Raw genomic sequence first — 10493 nt, 5'->3', positions numbered from 1 at the left:
CGCAGTGTTGCAGTTCAGTCGCTCAGTTGTGTCCGACTCTTTGCGACCCCATGAATCGCAGCACGCCAGGCCTCCCTGTCCATCACCAACTCCTGGAGTTCACTCAGACTCAGGTCCATTGAGTCGGTGATGCCATCCAGCCATCTCAACCTCTGTCGTCCCCTTCTGTCCCCCCGATCCCTCCCATCATCAGAGTCTTCTCCAGTGAGTCAGCTCTTCACATGAGGTGGCCAAAGTACTGTAGTTTCAGCTTCAGCATCAGTCCCTCCAATGAACACCCAGGACTGATCTCCTTTAGGATAGACTGGTTGGATCTCCTTGCAGTCCAAGGGACTCTCAAGAGTCTTCTCCAACACCACAGTTCAAAAGCATCAGTTCTTCGGCGCTCAGCTTTCTTCACAGTCCAACTCTCACATCCACACATGACCACTGGAAAAACCATAGCCTTGACTAGACGGACCTTTGTTGGCAAAGTAATGTCTCTGCTTTCAAGATGCTGTCTAGGTTGGTCATAACTTTCCTTCCAAGGAGTAAGCGTCTTTTAATTTCATGGCTGCAGTCACCATCTGCAGTGATTTTGGAGCCCAGAAAAATAAAGTCTGACACTGTTTCCACTGTTTCTCCACCTGTTTCCCATGAAGTGATGGGACCTGATGCCATGATCTTTGTTTTCTGAATGTGAGCTTTAGGCCAACTTTTTCACTCTCCTCTTTCACTTTCATCACAAGGCTTTTTAGTTCCTCTTCAGTTTCTGCCGTAAGGTTGGTGTCATCTGCATATCTGAGGTTATTGATATTTCTCCCGGCAATCTTGATTCTAGCTTGTGCTTCTTCCAGCCCAGCGTTTGTCATGATGTACTCTGCATATAAGTTAAATAAGCAGGGTGACAATACACAGCCTTGACATACTCCTTTTCCTATTTGGAACCAGTCTGTTGTTCCATGTCCAGTTCTAACTGTTGCTTCCTGACCTGCATATAGGTTTCTCAAGAGGCAGGTCAGGTGGTCTGGTATTCCCATCTCTCTCAGAATTTTCCACAGTTGATTGTGATCCACACAGTCAAAGGCTTTGGCATAGTCAATAAAGCAGAAATAGATGTTTTTCTGGAACTCTCTTGCTTTTTCCATGATCCAGCGGATGTTGGCAATTTGATCTCTGGTTCCTCTGCCTTTTCTAAAACCAGCTTGAACATCTGGAAGTTCACGGTTCATGTACTGCTGAAGCCTGGCTTGCAGAATTTTGAGCATTACTTTACTAGGGGGTGAGATGAGTGCAATTGTGCAGTAGTTTGAGCATTCTTTGGCATTGCCTTTCTTTGGGATTGGAATGAAAACTGACCTCTTCCAGTCCTGTGGCCACTGCTGAGTTTCCCAAATTTGCTGGCATATTGAGTGCAGAGCACTGTCACAGCATCATCTTTCAGGATTTGAAATAGCTCGACTGGAATTCCATCACCTCCATCCACTAGCTTTGTTCATAGTGATGCTTTTTAAGGCCTACTTGACTTCACATTCCAGGATGTCTGGCTCTAGGTGAGTGATCACACCATTGTGATTATCTGGGTCGTGAAGATCTTTTTTGTATAGTTCTACTGTGTATTCTTGCCACCTCTTCTTAATATCTTCTGCTTCTGTTAGGTCCATACCATTTCTGTGCTTTATCGAGCCCATCTTTGCATGAAATGTTCCCTTGGTGTCTCTAATTTTCTTGAAGAGATCTCTAGTCTTTTCCATTCTGTTGTTTTCCTCTATTTCTTTGCATTGATCGCTGAGGAAATCTTTCTTTATCTCTGCTTGCTGTTCTTTGGAACTCTGCATTCAGATGCTTATATCTTTCCTTTTCTCCTTTGCTTTTTGCTTCTCTTCTTTTCACAGCTATTTGTAAGGCCTCCCCAGACAGCCATTTTGATTTTTTGCATTTCTTTTCCATGGGGATGGTCTTGATCCCTGTCTCCTGTACAATGTCACGAACCTCCGCCCATAGTTCATCAGGCACTCTGTTTATCAGATCTAGTCCCTTAAATCTATTTCTCACTTTCACTGTATAATCATAAGGGATTTGATTTAGGTCATACCTGAATGGCCTAGTGGTTTCCCCCACTTTCTTCAATTTAAGTCTGAATTTGGCAATAAGGAGTTCATGATCTGAGCCACAATCTGCTCCCATCAGAAGGGGGTAGAAAGAGTACCCCCTTGCTAGTGTTAGCAGTGGAGTTATATACTCTCCAATGAATGAACGTCTGGAGGTTGTAAAGACCTCACCACACTTATTCCCATAATTTGCGTTTTAAGATAACAGAATTAGAACGTTTAATCCAGAGACTGTCCTCAGGCAGGATACATTATTGTTATATAATCAGGAGCAGCTGAGAGGAGCTACCCCGTGTCCAAGGCCAGGGGCGGCGACCAAGAGGAGCTACCCAACGTCCTTCGGAGGTTAGGGGCGGCGGCTGAGACAAACTACCGCATGCCTGAGGTCCAGGCGGCGGCCGGGAGGAGCTACCCCATGCCTGAGGTCAGGGGAGGCGGCCCAGAGGAGCAACCCCACGTCCAAGGAGCGGCGGCTGCACTGGCAAAGGAGGGCTGAGAGGAGCTACTCCACGTTCAAGGTCAGGAGGGGCAGCCGTGAGGAGATACCCCTTGTCCAAGGTAAGGAGCAGCAGCTGCGCTTTGCTGGAGCAGCCGTGAAGAGATAACCCATGTCCAAGGTAAGAGAAACCCAAGTAAGACGGTAGGTGTCACGAGAGGGCATCAGAGGGCAGACACACTGAAACCATAATCACAGAAAACTAGCCAATCTGATCACACGGACCACAGCCTTGTCTAACTCAGTGAAACTAAGCCATGCTGTGTGGGGCCACCCAAGATGGGCGGGTCATGGTGGAGAGGTCTGACAGAATGTGGTCCACTGGAGAAGGGAATGGCAAACCACTTCAGTTTTCTTGCCTTGAGAACCCCATGAACAGTATGAAAAGGCAAAATGATAGGATACTGAAAGAGGAACTCCCCGGGTTGGTAGGTGCCCAATATGCTACAGGAGATCAGTGGAGAAATAACTTCAAAAGGAATGAAGGGATAGAGCCAAAACAAAAACAATACCCAGTTGTGGATGTGACTGGTGATAGAACTAAGGTCCGATGCTATAAAGAGCAATACTGCATAGGAACCTGGAATGTCAGGTCCATGAATCAAGGCAAATTGGAAGTGGTCAAACAGATGGCAAGAGTGAACGTACGTCGACATTCTAGGAATCAGCAAAATAAAATGGACTGGAATGGGTGAATTTAACGTCAATGACCATTATATCTACTACTGTGGGCGGGAATCCCTTAGAAGAAATGGAGTAGCCATCGTGGTCAACAAAAGAGTCCAAAATGCAGTACTTGGTTGTAATCTCAAAAACAGAATGATCTCTGTTCGTTTCCAAGGCAAACCATTCAGTATCACGGTAATCCAAGTCTATGCCCCTACCAGTAATGCTGAAGAGGCTGAAGTTGAACAGTTCTATGAAGACCTACAAGACCTTTTAGAACTAACACCCAAAAAAGCTGTCCTTTTCATTATAGGGGACTGGAATGCAAAAGTAGGAAGTCAAGAAACACCTGGAGTAACAGGCAAATTTGGCCTTGGAATACGGAATGAAGCAGGGCAAAGGCTAATAGAGTTCTGCCAAGAGAACGCACTGGCGCAGTGTTTACCATATGGCAAACACTGGCTGGTATCCCTTAGTTTTAGATTTACCAGCATAGATTTCTGTCCTAAAAATATGGCTGTTTATGACCCAAGAAGTGCTGGATTTTAGTAAGACAAGTAAAACTGGCATGAACTGAGTTTTCAAGACTAAAGTCTAGAAGTTACTGACCTATCTACACACTTCCCAGTCAGCACCCTTTTAACTGTGCCTTGAGGAACATAAACGTTGCTAGAGCTATCAGCCTCTTATCAAGTATGTAAACATGTATTACCTGATCACCGAGCTGCCTCTTAGAGTCAAACACTCGAAAACATATCTTCAGGAACATAAATGATATCTGTTGTGGGCAGAATTGTGTTCCTTCAAAGTTTGTGTTTTGAAGTTCTAACCCCAGTACCTCAGAATGTGAGAATATTTGGAGATAAGGTCTTCAAAAGAGTGATTAAATTAAAATGAGGTCCTCAGGGCACACCTTTGGAGAAGGCAATGGCAACCCACTCCGGTTCTCTTGCCTGGAAAATCCCATGGGCGGAGGAGCCTGGTAGGCTGCAGTCCATGGGGTCGCAAAGAGTCAGACATGACTGAGCGACTTCACTTTCACTTTTCACTTTCATGCATTGGAGAAGGAAATGGGAACCCACTCCAGTGTTCTTGCCTGGAGAATCCCAGGGATGGCAGAGCCTGGTGCGCTGCCATCTGTGGGGTCGCACAGAATCGGACACGACTGATGTGACTTAACAGCAGCAGCAGGGCACACCTTTATCCAGTGTGACTTGGTCTCCTTATAGAAGAGGAAATTTGAACAGACTGGCGTGGAGGGAAGACCCAGGGCGCTCTGTATCTGCAAGCCGAGGAGAAAGGTCTCGGAAGAAACAGCTCTGCTGGCATCTGGACCTCCGACTTTTGGCCTCCACAACTGTGAGAAGAATTTCGCTCGTTTGGGCCTCCCAGTCTTAGTTCTTTGTTGTGGCAGCCCTGGCAAAGGAAATACTGTCCACCTGAACACGTCATTGTTAGGAAGATAGCTTATGGAGGAGCAGCTGCCTGGGGAGTGATTGCAGTTTCACCACAGTTTGACAAGTCATGAGCTGCATCATGGCTGTGACAATCTGCAGTGGTGTGTTGCTGAAGCGATAGAATTGTTCCTTAGTTATTCCTTGTTTCTCTTGTGTATACACACTTGACAGTCTTGCAGCCCCCAGGCCTGTGTAGTCCTCCAACAAGGACAAGTTTCTTTTCAAAACCATCTATTGGCAAACAAAACAAAACCAAAATATTTATTTATCAAGTTCTGGCCCAGATTAAAGGCATTGGAGGAGAACAGGAAAATGACCAGAATTTATGCCTTTGTCCGGAAACTCAAAGATTTGCAGAGATGTGGATGCTTCGCTAGATCACCGGAGGAAATGAGAACAGTCAGGCGTCAGGTAGCTACTAATGAGCCTCCTGGGCTCGGCAGGTGATCCTGAAGCCGTCTGAGGGAGTCTTCTGTTGGAGACCACGCAAGAGACTGATGCAGACACCTACACCTAAGGTGAGCCAGAGATGGCAAGTGTTTCAGGTACGAGAGGTCTTAAGATCTAGGGGCAGAAGTGAAAAGTGCCATACTAAGAAAAGAACAGTAAGGAAAAGTGGGTGACACAGCCTGCATGCAGGCTACACGTCTTTAAAGGCAGTCACACAAAACATTTAAGTTATTCCGTTTAGACAGAGCATATTTATATACATGAATTAGGGAGCTTGTGGAAAGCATGCTTTGCTCTTTGTATTCTCCTCTGTGTTGAACGCCCCCACTACCCATCCCCTCCCCGTGTTTTGTCCTGAGGCATAGACTGGAGTTGGGCTTTAGGGTGGGACAAACGTCAAGATCTGCTGATGGCCAGAATGAGGAGAGAAGATCACTATGGGATAAAGTACTAACTTTGGGAAAGTCTGCTTCTGGACTGAGCTATCGCTGGTCAGTAGACAACTTCCAGCCCTTCTTGGCTACCACGTTACAGGACGTTTGAGACGCATTTATCTGTGGCTGTCCTCTGTGACAGCAGGAGTATATTTTAGTTTCGCATTTGTTGAGTCCTCATCAGTTCAGCTGCTTGGTCGTGTCTGACTGTTTGCAACCCCATATTATAAAAGTAGATTTTACCCTCATTTTATGGTTATTGAAAATGAAATTCAGAGAAAATTAAGATTTTCCACATTTCATATTCATTGCTTTGCTGCCTGGGAGCACTTTTTAAAAAGCACATTTTAAAATGTATGTATTTCTCCTGCAGGGATCTCTTCCATGTGAATCCACATGCTGCCATTCCCACAGCTCATGTCGGGGTGCACCACACTGCTACCTGTACTAGTTGTGTGTTTGTGCTGGGATTGTGAAATGCACTTTTATAAGCAGAGGACACCATTATGGACCATTGCATTTAATTGGTTAGAGACATTTGGCACTCAGCTATGAAAAGTGAATTAGTCTAGAGCATGCGCGATAACATAATATTCTGTCAGGGACTTTTTCAAGATGCCTGACCCAGATAGGCTGTAGCAAAAAAAGCGAATAAGGCTATTTTGCATCTGAAATTCACAAATGCAAATAATACTTTGAGGCAAAAGAATAACAGGATGATCCATTCATTCAATATATATTTGTTTTCTTTGAGAAAGGAACATTTTAGACTTTAAGGGGGTAGGGGAGGGAGATAAAAACAATGGCTCGTGACCAGGAAATCCAGTCCCCAGTTTTTTGTACACACATGTGGAAAAGTATATTCAGGATCCTAGTCCTTTCTTATGTGTGTGGTTAGGATGAAGGATACATCAGTGTTTTTAACAGCAATGACAAGAAACCTAAGTGTCCTCCAGAAAGGAAATGTTTAAATGATGGTGCATTCATAGTGAGCAATACAGTGCTGCTGTGAAAAAGGATGACTGCTTCCCAGACTCCTTTAGAGCTAAGATTCTGAACAAAACCAAAGTTCCTCTGATCAGATGCACTTGTGTGAGACTTTTGTTTCAGAACTGAGTTATGGGGGAGCAGAAGCAGGGAGGGCCTGAGGCATCTATTTATTATGTAGGCTTGGATCTTAACAAGAGTGACCTGGTTTTGGCGCTGGTGGCTCTGTGGATGGAAGCTCTCTGGTGTGACAGGTAGCTTCTTGATTGTAGAAGCAGCTCCATACCTTGCAAACTGACTTCTATGGTAAGGGATTAGGAGTCATTCTTATAATTCAGCTTATACTCCATTTCTAAGAGCTATCTCTACTGCTTCCCTGGTGGCTCAGCTGGTAAAGAATCCACCTGCAATGTGGGAGACCTGGGTTCAATCCCTGGGTTGGGAAGATCCCCTGGAGGAGGGCATGGCAACCCACTCTGGTATTCTTGCCTGGAGAATCCCCATGGACAGAGGAGCCTGGCGGGCTGCAGTCCATAGAGTTGCAAAGAGTTGGACATGACCGAGCAACTAAGCACAGCACATACTGCTCAGTAAATTCCTTTTGCTTAGCTTGAGAGGATTCTATTTTCTGAAAATAAGAAAGCTGATCACATAATTGGTATTCAGAAAGAGTATAGGAAGTAGATCCTCAAGGAAATAAGATCTTGCATTAGTTGTCTGACCTGGCTGGGTTTCAAGGCATTGAGGATCCAGCTACTGTTAGAGTATGGGGTACAAAACTGTACCTCTTCCCCCGGCTGAAACATGAGTTAGATCACCAGTGACCACTTATATTGAAATGTGCCCAAAACAACACATTCAGCTTCATCGAAATTATGTTTCTCCTTCCCAGTTTGGCATCCTTTGGACACATTCCTCAAGCATTAGGAAAGCCTTGTAATTCTGTTACTACATAACCTTTCTTTTCCAAATTTTGAAATTATAGAGAATTTGAGGGTTTGGTTTAGTCATAGGTTAGAGGCAGTAGGAGGCCCTAGGAGTGGTAAATGAAAGGAATTGGAATTTTATTTTGGTGTGGTCATTACAGGGTATTCAAGACAGTCAAAACCATTCTCATTAGGGGAGAAGCTGCTTCTATTGACAAGGGGAAATCTTAGGGCATTAGTAGTGAGTGGAGTTATTACGATTCTCTTAAATCTCACTGTTCCATTTTTCAGGGTGTACTCCCTCCCCACCAGTATTATAGTTTCCACTCAAGAAGTCTGCTGAAGCTCTGAATTCAACCTGTGTTGTAGACAGTACTCTACAGGATCAAACTCTGCTTCTGGTTTGTCATGTGTCAGCCTTATAGCTGCAAGAAGGAAGAAATTCTTTCAGGGCAGTCATGGACAACTCCATGGTTCCCTCACTTAGCTTATGTGTCGTCTATCAGGCAGTTAGATACGAATGTTAAGTGTGCTTCAGTATTCTGATTTTTTATTTTTATCACTTCTGATAAGTTATATATTTCTAGGAACTTTTACATCTTATTATACAGGTTTAAATTTCATCATATAAAGTTCCCATCTTATTAATGTCTTTTGGATCTGTAACAATCTCCCCCTTTTTGTTCCTGGTGTTGATAATGTGTGTTTGTATTTTATGATCAGTATTACTCATGGCTTTATCAACTTCCAGCGTTTTATGATATTATCAGGCATTTTAATTTTACAGACATCTTAAGTCCTACACAAATTTTTTGTTATTGCTTTATAAAGTAATACTTACTGAAATTTACCTATATTGATCATTATTCTTTCTTGCATTTCCATGTTCCCATCTGAGATCATTTTTCACTCTTAAGTTTAATGTAGGTCTAAAGATAATGTATTTTCTCAGTTTCAAGATACTTTGTCTTAAAATGTCTTTATTTCATCTTTAAGAAAAAATACCTTTAGGGATTCTCTGGTGGTTCACTGGTTAGGATTTGGTGCTTTCATTGCTAAGGCCTGACTTCAATTCCTGGTTGGAGAACTAAGATCTTGCAAAGTGCATGGTGCAGCAAAAAAAAAAAAAAACAAACACCTTTTTCTGAGGGTAATTTACTTACCATAAAATTCATTAATTTAAAATGGTTGAATAGGCAAAGAATCCACCTGCAGTGCAGGGTTCGATCCCCTAGGTTGGGAAGATCCCCTGGAGGAGGAAATGGCAATCCACTCCAGTATTGTTGCCTGGAGAATACCTCAAGGACAGAGGAGCCTGGCAGATTATAGTCCAAAGAGTTGCAAAGAGTCAGACGTGACTTCACACACAGGCACAGCACAGTGTTCAGAGATGTGCAACTGTTGTCACAATCTTATTTTAAAATGTATTCATCACCCCAGAAAGAGCCATTGTGCCTGTTGCAGTCACTCCCATTCTCTCATCCCAGGAAATCATTAATCTCCTGTCTATACAGATTTCCTTTTTCTGATAAATAATATAAATGGAATCATACAGTCTGTGAGCTCTTGTGTCTGTCTTATTTCATTTAGTGTGTTTTAAAGGCCCATGTATGTTGCAGTGTGTGTCAGGAGTTCATTCTTGCTTATCACAGAATAGAATTCCATTGTATGGATGTAGCACATCTTGTCTATTCACCAGTTGATAGACATTTGGCTTATTTCCACTTTATGGCTATTATGCATAATGCTGCTGAACGTTTGTATACAAGTTTTGTGTGGACATGTTTACATTTCTCTTGTGTATATAGAGTAGATTTACATTTTTGCATGGTAGATGTATGTTTTACTGTTTTCCAAAGCGGCTGCATGTCTTTACATTCCTGACTTGTATCTGAATCCCCATGTTCCACAATCCCTTGGGTCTGACCACCTCTGTTGCCTGTCTAATCCCTTGAATGTATTTGTCACTTCTACTGTAAAATCATAAGGGATTTGATTTAGGTCATACCTGAATGGCCTAGTGGTTTTTCCTACTTTCTTCAATTTAAGTCTGAATTTGGCAATAAGGAGTTCATGGTCTGAGTCACAATCAGCTCCTGGTCTTGTTTTTGCCGACTGTATAGAGCTTCTTCATCTTTGGCTTCAAAGAATATAATCAGTCTGCTTTAGGTATTGACCATCTGGTGATGTCCATGTGTAAAGTCTTCTCTTATGTTGTTGGAAGAGAGGGTGTTTGCTATGACCAGTGCTTTCTCTTGGCAAAACTCTATTAGCCTTTGCCCTGCTTCATTCTGTACTCCAAGACCAAATTTGCCTGTTACTATAGTTATTTCTTGACTTCCTATGTTTGCACTCCAGTCCCCTATAATGAAAAGGACATCTTGTTTGGGTGTTAGTTCTAGAAGTTCTTGTAGGTCTTCATAGAACCATTCAACTTCAGCTTCTTCAGCATTACTGGTTGGGGCATAGACTTGAATTACTGTGATATTGAATGGTTTGCCTTGGAAACGAACAGAGATCTTTCTGTCGTTTTTGAGATTGCATCCAAGTACTGTATTTTGGAGTCTTGTTGACTGGGATGGCTATTCCATTTCTTCTAAGGGATTCTTGCCCACAGTAGTAGATATAATGGTCATCTGATTTAAATTCACCCATTCCAGTCCATTTTATTTTGCTGATTCCTAAAATGTCAGTGTTAACTCTTGCCATCTGTTTGACCACTTCCAATTTGCCTTGATTCATGGACCTAACATTCCAGGTTCCTATGCAATATTGCTCTTTCCATCACTGGTCTCAGGATTCCCTTGGACTGCAAGGAGATCCAACCAGTCCATCCTAAAGGAAATCAGTCCTGAATATTCATTGGAAAGACTGATGCTGAAGCTGAAACTCCAATACTTGGCGACCTGATGTGAAGAGCTGACTCATTTGAAAAGACCCTGATGCTGGGGAAGATTGAAGGCAGGAGGAGAAGTGGACGACAGAGG

The sequence above is a fragment of the Bos indicus genome, chromosome 5 (assembly GCF_029378745.1).
Source record: "Bos indicus isolate NIAB-ARS_2022 breed Sahiwal x Tharparkar chromosome 5, NIAB-ARS_B.indTharparkar_mat_pri_1.0, whole genome shotgun sequence".
Taxonomy (NCBI): Eukaryota; Metazoa; Chordata; class Mammalia; order Artiodactyla; family Bovidae; genus Bos; species Bos indicus.
This window is presented reverse-complemented; position numbering follows the sequence as displayed.